The sequence below is a fragment of the Gopherus evgoodei genome, chromosome 2 (genome assembly GCF_007399415.2).
Source record: "Gopherus evgoodei ecotype Sinaloan lineage chromosome 2, rGopEvg1_v1.p, whole genome shotgun sequence".
In the NCBI taxonomy this organism is placed as follows: Eukaryota; Metazoa; Chordata; order Testudines; family Testudinidae; genus Gopherus; species Gopherus evgoodei.
Window position 1 is genome coordinate 78,698,649 of NC_044323.1, and position 13,656 is coordinate 78,712,304.

Below are 13,656 nucleotides of genomic sequence, written 5' to 3' on the forward strand. Positions count from 1 at the left end.
TAAATGAATGAACTTCCATGTGGCCAGCTTTTTCAGTAAGTCTAGATGCAACTTCCTAGCATAGACCTATTCCTCCTGGTGTCTGGCAGACCCTTGACGGCTTGCAGCAGTCTATGCCTTGATATTAGGGATGAATGCAGGCTGAGGCAGGGGGCTGGTTATCCCAGGAGTATACTGAGCAGGGTCTGCCGGTGTGGGAGGGCACTCCCCACCTAACTCCCACTAGTGGCCCTAGCCGAGCCAGTTACAGCCACTCAACCTTCTGGGAAGCAGGAGGGAGAGCAACCTCTGGAACAGCTGACCTATGACACATTAATCACACTGATCTCCAGGCAATTAGGTAAGCCACCAACTGCATTATGTTTGTTTCTCCAATCCTCTCTTAAGTGATCTAGTGTTTTGCCATATGTCTGTGTATTGCTCCATCAGAAAAAATATGCTTTCCCCTTAGAGCCTCTTAGATGGATGGAACTTTTTTCATAGAGACATTTTAATGCTAAAAGATTGATAATGCACTTATAAAAATAATGAAAGTATTTTCCAGGCATCAATCCTCCCTGTAGATAAGGTAACATCCAATGATCAAAGTTTCCCTTATCTGCCTAGAGAGTTAACACTTGGAAAATATTTTCATTACTTTCATAAATGCGTTGTCATTCTCTTAGCATTAAAATGTTTCAGTGAAACTAAGTGGGCGTGGGGAGACTCATTTGTTTCACTGTTTTGTAGGACGAGAATGTTTTGCTGGATGAATGTAGGCTTCTAATTTGCTTTTGGGTTGAGGAAAGAGAGGATGAGAGAAACTGATGTAAAAAACTAGACATATGGACTGAAGCTGTGTGTATCTTTCTCTTTGTACTCCAGGGCTTATGCTTTTCCAGACCACTTCCTAAGGAATGAAGGTAGTACAGAAAAATTAGAGACCAAACTGAAGTGCTTCACCAGGTAGGAGAAACCTATTTGATCACATTCATTCAAGCAGATAGAGGTGGGGCTAGAACATGTTATGAGCAAGATCATTCTTTCTGCTTAATTGAGGCAAAAAAAGAGAGAGAAAAGGAAGACTAATGTGTGTACAGCAATAGGCAGAGTGTGCAGAGAGATCATGATGCATGTGGAGTTAAAGGATTACTAACCTAATTGGCAGCAATTAGTAATACTGCGTGGCATCATGTATTTGTTCCTCAATTGATTAGTTAGAGTGTGATTCCATGATACCGTACTCTTAAATTATTTGCTATAAGAGTTTCCTAAGGCAAGGCCATGAAGTTATCTCTTGGAGCTAGCAATGAAGTTGTTCTATGCCTGCTATCTATGCAGCCTGTAAGAAGTAGTTAGTCCCTGTGATTCTAGGGAAATAAGGCAAAATAGACAGTAGCAAATGGAGAGCTTGATCACCATCTGCTTTAAATCCATAATCTTATTTATTTAAAGTAGCTGCCAGGAGGTTGGAGACAGCCAGCAGGGACTGATTTAAATCAAAGAGATTTAAATCACCAGTTTTAACCATCATTTTAATCAGCAAGCAGGAAACCTTGATTTAAATGACCAATTTGAATTGTGATTTTCATTTGTACTTATTTTGCCTAAAGAAAGATTGATTCTTATTGGTTGGTAACTATTAAAACATGTTGCTTTCCAACTAAATATAGTCTTTATGCTAAATTTGATTCTTCTTTTTGCTAACCATCTGGATGCACAATATCTATACACATTTATTTAAGCAATTATAGATCTTAATTTACGTGTATTTAGATTTTTAATTTCTATATTTTGTATTAAGTTAGAAAATGGTGAATGATGCAATTCTTATTTACCAGATAATGATGAATTTTCTACTTGTGATTTGTGTCCAGCTACATTTGGATAGAAATTAGAATTCAGTTAAAAATGCACAAAAACAGTATTTTCCAATTTTTTTAAATTAGCTGAATAAAACTACCTTAAATGTGCTGGATATATAAGAAACTAAAAGTAAGTTTACTTAAACATGTTTTGCATTTACAACTAACTGACTTATTAAACAAAGGCAGTAAGTAGTCAGTGAATTTAACTGATTTTTTCTGGCCATTCTGTTCTTCAATATTTTAGAAATGGTAGCTTTCATTCTCTTAGATCTAATTTCTATTCATAGATTGGAAGAGAAAAACAAGCTTTCCTGCTTTAAAAACAACAACTCTGAATTGGTTTCTTAATTATGAATGAACTAGTCATTGAACTAAACTAGGTGAATAAACAAAAAATGAAGAAAATTAGTCTCTCTGTACCTGCAGAAGAGGCTACTGCTATCAAAAACTAATTAGCACTTAAGCTGGTTCCAGGTGCCGGCATTTGACTTCCATGAGTTCAGTGGTCAGACTTTTTTGTACCAACTAGTATACTTATTTCTATTGAATTTCAATTATTTTAATAGTTTGTGATAAGTGTAATTTTTAACATAATAGTGCATGGTGATGGCTATTAATCCACTTGGAATACAGGACTGATGGTCACTTTGAAATTGCCATAAATTAATATTGCACCAGATGGTTTCACTACAGGAATAACATCTGAGATTTTCAAAGCCAACTAAAGGATACAGCCTCACTGGTTTCCTGAAAATTAATAGGAGCTGTGTGACTAAATCCCCCAAATCTCAGCCAAATGATGTAGCCCATTACCTTCTGTTAACTCTGGTCTCCAACAAACTGGCTTGTCTTTTGTCCTTTGTTGGGGCTTTGAAAACTTGAGTACTGCATTCTCTTGCATTTCCGGTTTGTCTTCAAAATCTTGTGCTGTTTCCATATACCGTGGGAAATCTTTTTTATGTTACAGCAGCTGTGATAATTTTGTATTGTTGCCATCCATTGGGGCTGTGTTTCCCAAACTTTTGAAAGTTTGTTTCATTTTCAACCCTTCCATATGTTATTAAAGGCTCTCCCATCCTGATGTAAGGATCTTCCTTGCTCCCCTGACTAGTTCTTCATGGTCCTCTGGGGAGAGGTGAAGAGGATTGGGCATGTCCCCACATTTTAGGAAATGTTGCTTTAGGGGTTCCACTGTTTGTATCAATATCATGTTTTCACTTTAGACATGTCTTCCTTAGCTAGTCATACTAAGAAAATCCTTTCCCTTGCACCACGAACACGTATAACTTATAGAGCTGTTCTTGTTTTTCTTGACAGACTTTCCACTTGTGTATGTATTTGTATGTCTTATCCTTAGAAAAGAACACTACACTTAGCAATTGGTATATTGGTTGCATGCTGATTGCAAATTATCTTTTAAAAACTCTGTGGGAGTAAGTCTGGTTGTAAATTAATGTGTGACAAACACTCTTGTGTGGTCCATGGCTTTTCATGAACATCAGGAAGTTACCCCAGTTTTTTCTACTGTATTTGGTTTAATAATGTTGTCCAGATGTTTATACTCTAGCAGTGTTGTTCTGTGAGAAAAACACAGATGCCACATTAACCATGAATATAAAATGCATCTGCACAGGGGGGTCAGTTTAAAGACAGTTAAAAGGTAAAATGAGTTTACAAGTGATAATCTTGGCTTATAAGAACATTGTTTTCACACACTTTCTAATGTAAACACTTCTTTCTATTAGAGATTAGCCTGAACTGTAACTCTGAGACTTTGGGAGCTCAATTTGGTACTTTCCTTCCATATCTGCCTAGTTTGTAAGGGACTGCTGAGAGTGAAACTACGGTCATACATCAATTTTTCCACAGATCCTCATATAAAATGGATTTTGTTTCACTGTCCAGAGAAACATTTCATGTGATTCCAACTAGCTTAGGGGGAAAGATGGTGGAGTAGCACTGTATATCAGTGATGAGATTAACTGTAAAGAAATAAGAAGTGATGGAATGGATAAGACAGAGTCTGTCTGGGCAAAAATCACACCGGGAAAGAAAGCTACTAGAGCCTCCCCTGAGACAGTGCTTGGGGTGTGCTACAGACTGCTGGGATCTGATCTGGATATGGATAGAGACCTCTTTAATGTTTTTAATGAAGTAAACACTAATGGGAATTGTGTGATCATGGGAGACTTTAACTTCCCAGATATAGACTGGATGACAAGTGCTACTAGTAATAATAGGGCTCAGATTTTCCTGGATGTGATAGCTGATGGATTTCTTCACCAAGTAGTTGAAGAACCAACAAGAAGGAATGCCATTTTAGATTTGGTTTTGGTGAGTAGTGAGGACCTCAGAAGAAATGGTTGTAAGGGACAACCTTGGTTCAAGTGATCATGAGCTAATTCAGTTCAAACTAGATGGAAGGATAACCAAAAATTGATCTGGGACTAGGGTTTTTGATTTCAAAAGGGCTAACTTTAAAGAATTAAGGAAATTAGTTAGGGAAGTGGATTGGGCTGAAGAATTTGTGGATCTAAAGGCAGAGGAGGCCTGGAATTACTTCAAGTCAAAGTTGCAGAAACTATCAGAAGCCTGCATCCCAAGAAAGGGGGAAAAAATCATAGGTAGGAGTTGTAGATCAAGCTGGATGAGCAAGCTTCTCAGAGAGGTGATTAAGAAAAAGCAGAAAGCCTGCAAGGAGTGGAAGATGGGAGGGATTAGCAAGGAAAGCTATCTTATTGAGGTCAGAAGATGTAGGGATAAAATGAGAAAAGCCAAAAGCCATGTAGAGATGGACCTTGCAATGGGAATTAAAACCAATAGTAAAAGGTTCTATAGCCATATAAATAAGAAGAAAATAAATAAAGAAGAAGTGGGACCACTAAATACTGAGGATGGAATGGAGGTTAAGGATAATCTAGGTACGGCCCAATATATAAACAAATACTTAGCCTCAGTCTTTAATGAGGCTAATGAGGATCTAGGAATAATGATAGGATGACAAATGGGAATGAGAACATGGAAGTATATATTACCACGTCCGAGGTAGAAGCCAAATTTGAACAGTTTAATGGGACAAAATCAGAGGGCCCAGATAATCTTCATCCAAGAATATTAATGGAAATGGCACATGAAATTGCAAGCCCATTAGTAAGAATTCTTAATGAATCAGTAAACTCAGGGGTTGTACCGCATGACTGGAGAATTGCTAACATAATTCCTATTTTTAAGAAAGGGGGAAAAATGTGATCCAGGCAACTACAGGCCTGTTAGTTTGACATCTGTAGTATGTAAGGTCTTGGAAAAAATTTTGAAGGAAAAAGTAGTTAAGGACATTAAGGTCAATGGTAATTGGGACAAAACACAACAAGATTTTACAAAAGGCAGATCGTGCCAAACCAACCTGATCTCCTTCTTTGAGAAGGTAACAGATTTTTTAGACAGAGGAAACGCAGTGGATCTAATTTACCTCGATTTCAGTAAGGCATTTGATATGGTTCCACATTGGGAATTATTAGTTAAATTGAAAAAGATGGGGATCAATATGAAAATTGAAAGCTGGATAAGGAACTGGTTAAAGGGGAGACTACAACGGGTCGTACTGAAAGGTGAACTGTCAGGCTGGAGGGAGGTTACTAGTGGAGTTCCTCAGGGATCAGTTTTGGGACCGATCTTATTTGATCTTTTTATTACTGACCTTGGCGCAAAAAGTGGGAATGTGCTAATAAAGTTTGCGGATGACACAAAGCTGGGAGGTATTGCTAACACAGAGAAGGACTGGGATATCATACAGGATGATCTGGATGACCTTGTAAACTGGAGTAATAGTAATAGGATGAAAGTTAATAGTGAAAAGTGCAAGGTCATGCATTTAGGGATTAATAACAAGAATTTTAGTTATAAATTGGGGATACATCAGTTGGAAGTAACAGAGGAGGAGAAGGATCTTGGAGTATTGGTTGATCACAGGATGACTATGAGCTGCCAATGTGATATGTCTGTTAAAAAAGCTAATGCAGTTTTAGGCTGCATCAGGTGAGGTATTTCCAGCAAAGATAAGGAGGTGTTAGTACTGTTATACAAAGCACTGGTTGGACCTAATCTAGAATACTGTGTGCAGTTCTGGTCTCCCATGTTTAAGAAGGATGAATTCAAACTGGAACAGGTACAGAGAAGGGCTACTAGGATGATCCAAGGAATGGAAAATCTATCTTATGAAAGGAGACTGAAAGAGCTTGGCTTGTTTAGCCTAGCCAAAAGAAGGTTGAGGGGGGATATGATTGCTCTTTATAAATATATCAGAGGGATATATATTAGGGAGGGAGAGGAATTATTTAAGCTTAGTACCAATGTGGACACAAGAACAAATGGATATAAACTGGACACTAGGAAGTTTAGACTTGAAATTAGACGAAGGTTTCTAACCATTAGAGGAGTGAAGTTCTGGAACAGCCTTCCAAGGGGAGTAGTGGGGCAAAAGACATATCTGGCTTCAAGACTAAGCTTGATAAATTTATGGAGGAGAAGATATGATGGGATAGCCTAATTTTGGCAATTAATTTGGCAATCGATCTTTGATTATCGGCAGGTAAGTATGCCCAGTGGTCTGTGATGGGATGTTAGATGGGGTGGGATCTGAGTTACTACAGAGAATTCTTTCCTGGGTGCTGGCTGGTAAGTCTTGCCCACATGATCAGGGTTTAACTGATCGCCATATTTGGGGTTGGGAAGGAATTTTCCTCCAGGGCACATTGACAGAGGCCCTCGAGTTTTTTCACCTTCCTCTGCAGCATGGGGCACGGGTCACTTGCTGGAACAGTCTCTGCAGCTTGAGGTCTTCAAACTACAATTTGAAGACTTCAATAACTCAGACATAGGTTAGGGGTTTGTTTCAGGAGTGGGTGGGTGAGATTCTGTGGCCTGTATTGTGCAGGAGGTCAGACTAGATGATCATAATGGTCCCTTCTGACCTTGAAGTCTATGAGTCTATGAAAAAGTTCACTTCCATAACGCTCTACAGAACTATGATGGCTTTGGTCTATGCCACACTAGAATTACAAGAGCTTTGAAAGAACTTGTTTTGTCTACCAACTAAGTAAGCCTGGTGGGCCACAAAATGGCTATGCCAGCGTGAGAGTGCTAGCGAACGCAGGAAGAAGCACCAGACAGCATTTATAATTTGGTTGCTGTAGCATAAGGTGGATGGCAGATATGACCCTGCAATTCCTGCTCATCAGAATGGCTGTGGTGGGGGAACATTGCCAACAGCTATTAAACATGGATAGTGAGGTTTTTCCTGGGATCGGCATCAATCCACATTTCTGTTGTTTAGCATCATAGGTTGGTCTGTGATGTCTTTTGGAGATGTGCTAAAACTGAGCACTGCCTTTAAATGGACCTTAAAGTCAGGAGCAATTTCCACAGCTGAAGTCTAGTTTCTAATTTGATCCCATCTTTCAAAACTGAGAGGAATTTCACAAACTTGAAAACTAAAATAGTCAGCTCACAGGTGTGCAAGCACATCGCTAATCATGTACCACAGCTTTTGTAACTGATTCTAAACCAAGATCACTTGCTTTTTGGCTCTGGACAGGAAGAGCCCATCTAACAGGTTTAAAGAGTCACATCAACATTCTACCCTAAATCAGATATTAGAGAGAGTCTTATATGGGGCAGATCTTGAGCTTCCTTCGGCCTGTTTTGTGCTGCTCAGAGCCTGAAAAGCTACCTAAATGGGCAGCCGGTGATTCCTCTTGTGCAGCAAAATCCCCCAGAGGTGCATAGCCAGTGGGGATGGTGTGTTGGGCTGGAGACCAGAGCAGGCGTGGCCTTAGAACCTCATGCTCTGACAATCCCCATACAATAGAATGATCTCTAGGGGGGCCGTTACCTTGATAGTAGCATAAAGCAATTGCTTCTGGGGCTGAATCAGCCCCTTGGTGACCCCAGGATTGGGGGAACAAAAAAGGTGTCTTAGAGCCCCCCTTTTCTCCAAACTTTTGTGTTGTACCAAGCTTAGCTCAGCCAGAGCCTGCCTCTCTTAGGCTGTACATCTCTTAGGGATTTATATTTCTGGTATCATGCTGAGACCAGTACATCTGGAGTTGCATTTCATATTTAAGACTTAAATCCAAATTTCCCTAGCATATGCCTCTCTGACATTGCCATTTCAATTTAACTGAGTATAATAACTTTGGCAGGAATATTGCCCAGAGTTATTAAGAACTCAGAGAGAAAGATATGTGAAGGTACACTGGGGAAATTGGACAGCCTCTTCTTCACAGCATCTGGAGTATTTCATAGGCATGCTTAGTGAAATCTACCCGTGCCCTTCTCAAAAGCAATCAGACCAGGCAGATTTGGAGTCATCGCTCTGGAGAAGGAACCTGAGCAGAATGTGTAAGAAGATTATATTAGAATTTAGCAGGCAGGGCTTCTACACAGAACTATTGAGAAATGATGCAGAAACATACACACAATCCCAGTCTTATAAATTAGGCTTCCTCTATTTCTTCTACGTTATTTGGAGACACTTTTATGTGTTTCCAACTAAAGATATCTAGTCACAAATCTCTAATCTGTGTTTATGAGATTTCAACCCTCAACTACATTCCACTCAGAAAAGCAAGTCAAGATGGGATAAATGTTTGTGATGAATAATTGCTAATAATGTTTCATTACCCTGAGATTTGCATGAATATTTCAGCACTCACAGCAGAAGCATAAATAAACTCCTTGGGAAAAACAAAACAAAAACCTCCTGTGGAAACCCTGCCAGCTCCTAGCACAGATCTTGGAACTTTAAAAAGCCTGTGTACATGGATTTTATTTCACACTTTAGGCTCATTTGATATGATAAACTCAGAGGATTCCTGTACTTTGCAGCTCTAATCCTTTGGGGGACCCTTAGCCTAAATACAGAGGGGACTAAATCTGATATACTCCGCTTACATTGCCACCTTCAACAAAAGCAAAATAAATAATCTCCTGCTAACACCAAATCAAACCACATTCTAGCATTTGAAGAATTCTTTTTGGTGCCTTAAAGAACATCAAAATTTGCCACACTTCAAGGAATATTGCACACATGGTCACCATTCTTATTATTAGTGGTAGTAATATTATTGTAACATCTAGAGGTACCAATTGAGATTGGAGCCCCCTTGTGCTAGGCACGGTAGAAATATAAGGTAAGAAACACAACCTGTGCCCTGAGGAGTTTACAATTTATATAGCCAAAGGGCGAGAGAGAAATAAAGTCACTTCTCATCATACTGAAGGTGACATGGCAGGTCAGTGTCAGAGCCAGGAACAGAACCAGATCTCCTGGGTCCGAGTGCAGTACCTTGTCCACTAGATCATGGTGGAATTTCACCAGAGGCAGGGAAATAGTCCCAACCATCTTTCCAGCTGCTAGAATTCTAAAATGGGCTTCCTAAGAGCCCCTTCCAGCAAATCACTGGAACAGGGCCAACTTGCAATTAACCTAGGCCGGGCTAAAGTAAGGGAAGGAGAACTCCTCTGTGAAGATACACAGGCTTTCCTCAATCATGAGTCAAATTTAAAACATGATAATGTGCATATTGCTTATTCCTCTCTGTATTCCCCTCCAGATCTTTCTGGTTTTGCTTAGTATATGATCATGGTAGACCAAACTGCTGCAGGGACACCAGTCTAGTCTACTGTGGAAACAAACAGTTCTTTAAATGCACAAGTATTAGTTACTTGATAGTTAAGAAATAGTTTATTGGATAATTATTTATGAAAATAATAGGGACCAGTTCTTCCCAATATGACCCTGAGCTTCACTGGGGAGGGAGAAGTGGTGTCTTACTTGAGTGGTGTTGTCAGGATGCACCAAGCCTTTTGAAATATAAAAGCCTACCAGGCACAGGGGAGGGGAGTGCTTTATAGAGCTCTTCAGTTCTGGTACTTGTTCATTATTTCACAGGGTGAGCTCAAACACATAGGTAAGATAATTACCACTGCATGGCCTCGTGTCCTCTCTCAAAACCGAGACCCTCACCCCTAAGGTTTCCATATGTTCTTTTTCAGTTCTAATTTTGTTTTCTTTGTTCTGGTCTGGCTTCATTTTTCCTGTTAATTGCTAGAAACATTTTTTCCAGTTCCTGTAAAAAATGCCTTGCAGATGAGTATAAAACAGCTTTGTAAGGTCACAGGTTGGGAGCAGTTGTCATAAACCCAACTTTCTTGCGTGTTCATTCCACTGATATCAGATCTGGACAGCTGCTATCGTTGTATAATCAGAGTAAATTATTTATCTTTCTAAAGAGATTAAGATTAATATGTTTATCATAAACAATGTTGGGTTAATGTGCTAAACTTTATTTGTGCCTGACTGTCACTACTAAATCTGAGGTTGCAGTTTCAATGATCTTAATCATCACAGATACTTTCCACAAATATTTTATTCACCAGCTGGCCTGCCATTATTGAAAAGGAAAATCGGATACTGATGACAGTATGTCCACTGGTAGTGAAAACATTGTCTGCTTCCTGTCTTTCTCTGCATGTGAATCCTGCTGTACTTTTTGTTGACCTCAGCTGATCTCCAGATGGATGTTCTTTTTTTCTGCTTTGTATAAGACGAGGCCATCATGTACAATGTAAATCTTTTCAAAGCATTTCTTTTTTTGCAGATCAACCCTCAGTCTATAAATCCTTTGAAAGAGTTAGCTAGCTTTCAGTCTCTCTTCCTCTTCATTGTTGTTCTACACACTACACCTTCACATGTAACTGGGAGTCACAATTTACGAAGACTCAATTCTATTTAAACCATATTTCATTGACACCTTCTCCTGGCATGTACTGTATAATAAGAGCTCCTCACTGTGTGAGATCAAACCTCCTTAAACAGCTGATTTGAGGTTTGGTTTGTTCCTGGTGTTCCTAGTGTATTTTCTGTGGTCAAGTTTTTGCATTATTTAGTGTGATGTGATCTTCAAGTGGCTTGTGAGGAGGCATCCACTGGTCACATCTCCCTGGCTGAGGCGGAAAGAGAAGCAGAATTCTTCATTTGCTAAGTCCCAGGGGGAGCCAGAGTAGGCTAGAGAAAGAGCACCGCGCTGGCTCCTGTTAGATAAATTTAGATGCAATATATGGGCCCCAAAGAGTCAAAGATGTTAACGTAACCCTACAACTGTCCAACATTCGATTGTGGCAACTTAGAGACTAACAAATTTGGTCTACAGCCCACTTCATCGGATGCATAGAATGGAACATATATACATACAGAGAACGTATCTCCTCACTATATGTTCCATTCTATGCGTCCGATGAAGTGGGCTGTAGTCCACGAACGCTTATGCTCAAATAAATTTGTTAGTCTCTAAGGTGCCACAAGTACTCCTGGAATTAGATAAAGCACAGAAAGTACTCATTGATCAGAGAAATGTTTTTCTAGAGCAAATTAAAGTTGGTGATCCGGTTAAAACCCTAGCTGAGGAAGAAAGGGATACATTCTTGGTCAGTGTTGGATTGTTGGCTAGTATAGCTTGTGAAAGTGAGCCTAACCAATATAAAAGTAATCCACTTAAGGTAGCTCAGTATGATGAGCTGCTGCCTGGGAAAAGCAGCAATGCGTTTGTTGGAAGTGGCAACTTGCATGTTAAAGAAGCTGTCCCACTCTCCAAGCAATTTTCTGTGAACAGCCATGTATGCTGGGACAAGGGAAACAATATCAAAAGCTGTTTGTCTGTTAAATGGGAATGTTTCTCCAGCTCTTCTCTGTCTGTAAAGCAGACAGAAGAAGCCTGTCAGCCTATGACGGCTGAAAGTTTGTCAGTTGTCTCAGAGCTGATTCTGGATTTAACTGAAGCCGAGGACAGAATGTTCCTAAATTTGTGTCTACAATGGGAATTACATTGTAACTAGGGATATGGCTACACTTGAGAGTTGCAGCGCTGCAACTTACTCTGTGTCCACACTTGCAAAGCACAGCCAGCGCTGCAACTCCCTGGCTGCAGCGCTGGCTGTACACCTGGTCTGCTTGGGGTGTAACGATTGCAGCGCTGGTGATGCAGTGCTGCTCATCAAGTGTGGCCACCAAAAGCGCTGTTATTGGCCTCCAGGGTATTAGGAGGTATCCCAGAATTCCTGTCCACAACAAACCGGAAGAATGGCTAAACTTCGAGCTCCCCGGAGCTACTTATCTAAAAAACAAACACAGCTGCTGTTTGCTCCAGCGAGCGAGAGGAGGCAGGGGAATTGCTTTGGAATGTTCACAGCTATTTGCTTGAGGAGAGAAGCCACACAGCAGAAGGGGAGAGGGGAGTCCGTGTTGAGCAGCTGCTTATGTGGTCTGAAGGCTATTTAGGAGTGCATAATTTGCATTTAGTGAATAAGAGAGGGGTGGGGAAAGGGGTCAAAACTTTTAAAATGATTGAAGGTAGGTGCTGTGTGTCTTCCAGTCCTTAGAACTTGCAAGGCATGGAGCTGAGAACAGTGTCAGCTCCAAAAATCCACTCTCTCTGTCTCCCCCACGCTCCCTGTCACACTCCAACCCACCCCCCTGTTTTGAAAAGCAAGTTGCAGCCACTTGAATGCTGGGATAGCTGCCAACAATGCACCACTCCCAACAGCGCTGCAAATGCTGCAGATGTGGCCACACTGCAGCGCTGGTAGCTGTCAGTGTGGCCACACTGCAGCGCTTTCCTACACAGCTATACGAAGACAGCTGTAACTCCCAGCGCTGTACAGCTGTAAGTGTAGCCATACCCTAGGTTGCATCTAGTTAATGTCATAAATAGCTCCCAGGGACTAAGCAATTCTGATGCTTCTATTTTGCCTGTTGCTACTGTGTTGCTGGGTAAAGATATGACAACTTTGTCTGACCAGGTTGATGATATAGCCAGGGCACGAGGAAAGCATAAAGGTGATTTGACTATGTTACTCACTGACAGTGCGGAAACTTGTAACAAGGAAGAGGATGCTTTTAACCTTTTGACCATGGAGTCTAGCAGCTTGCCTGAAAGGGGGTTATGTAAATATCCTTCTGCTGGGCCAGAGGTGATTCTGGATATAAGTGAAACTCAGAAGGAGTTTGGTAATTTGTCTCTTGTGCCAAAGTCAGTTCTGGACATAAATAAAGCTCAGAAAGAATCTGTTGCAGTTCATAATATTGCAGGAGGGAAGGAATGTCTTAGTGAAGTCTTTGAAGTCTGTAAAAAGTCAATGGCTGTGCCTAGTGGGGGTGAAAAGGTATTATTACTTCAATTAACTCTTAATGGGCCATTGTTGATAGTAAACAGTCTCTCTTATGAGGAAAGTGTGTTGATGCTTAATGGCCAAAGTCTTTCAAGTAAAAATGAATCCATTGAATTTGCTTTGGAAAAATATAGTGTGGCTAGGCTTTGTTAAGTAATATTGAAAGTGAACAGTCTGTGTCTCAGGTTCAAGGAAAAGGCTGAATTCCTGGCTTTACACAGCAGAGGAGCCTTGCGAATAGACCCATGGACACTTTGGATTTGTCATGTGATTTCTTAGTAAGCTATAACGTGTAGGATACCTTGTGGATGCAGAAATTGATAGTTGAAAAGCAGGAGAACTGTAGTTCAAACATAATGATAGAAAATGGTTGTGTCACTTTAAGACATGGTGCCCAGGCAAGTTACCTAGCTAACACGGGAAAAAAGAAAGGTGAGTTAACCCTTGAAACGCCAAGTGCCCTTATAGTCTTGCTTCACTCATCTCTAAAATACCAAAAAAACCCCAAAGTGGTTAAACTGGGAGCCTACGTTAAGGAAAACCTTAGAGTAAATGCTCTCTGAAGAACATTAATGTCAACACA

At 40.4% G+C, this 13,656-nt stretch overlaps 1 protein-coding gene across 1 annotated transcript in view; it reads left to right on the forward strand.

Annotated features, from left to right (window-relative positions):
- The first annotated feature begins 877 nt into the window (after positions 1–877).
- LOC115645872 (collagen alpha-6(VI) chain-like) overlaps positions 878–13,656 on the forward strand; it is a 114,146-nt gene continuing 101,367 nt past the window's right edge. Inside the window, exon 1 of the mRNA XM_030551082.1 lies at positions 878–945. The gene's annotated coding sequence lies outside the window, so the exon portion shown is untranslated. The remainder of the gene's footprint in view (positions 946–13,656) is intronic.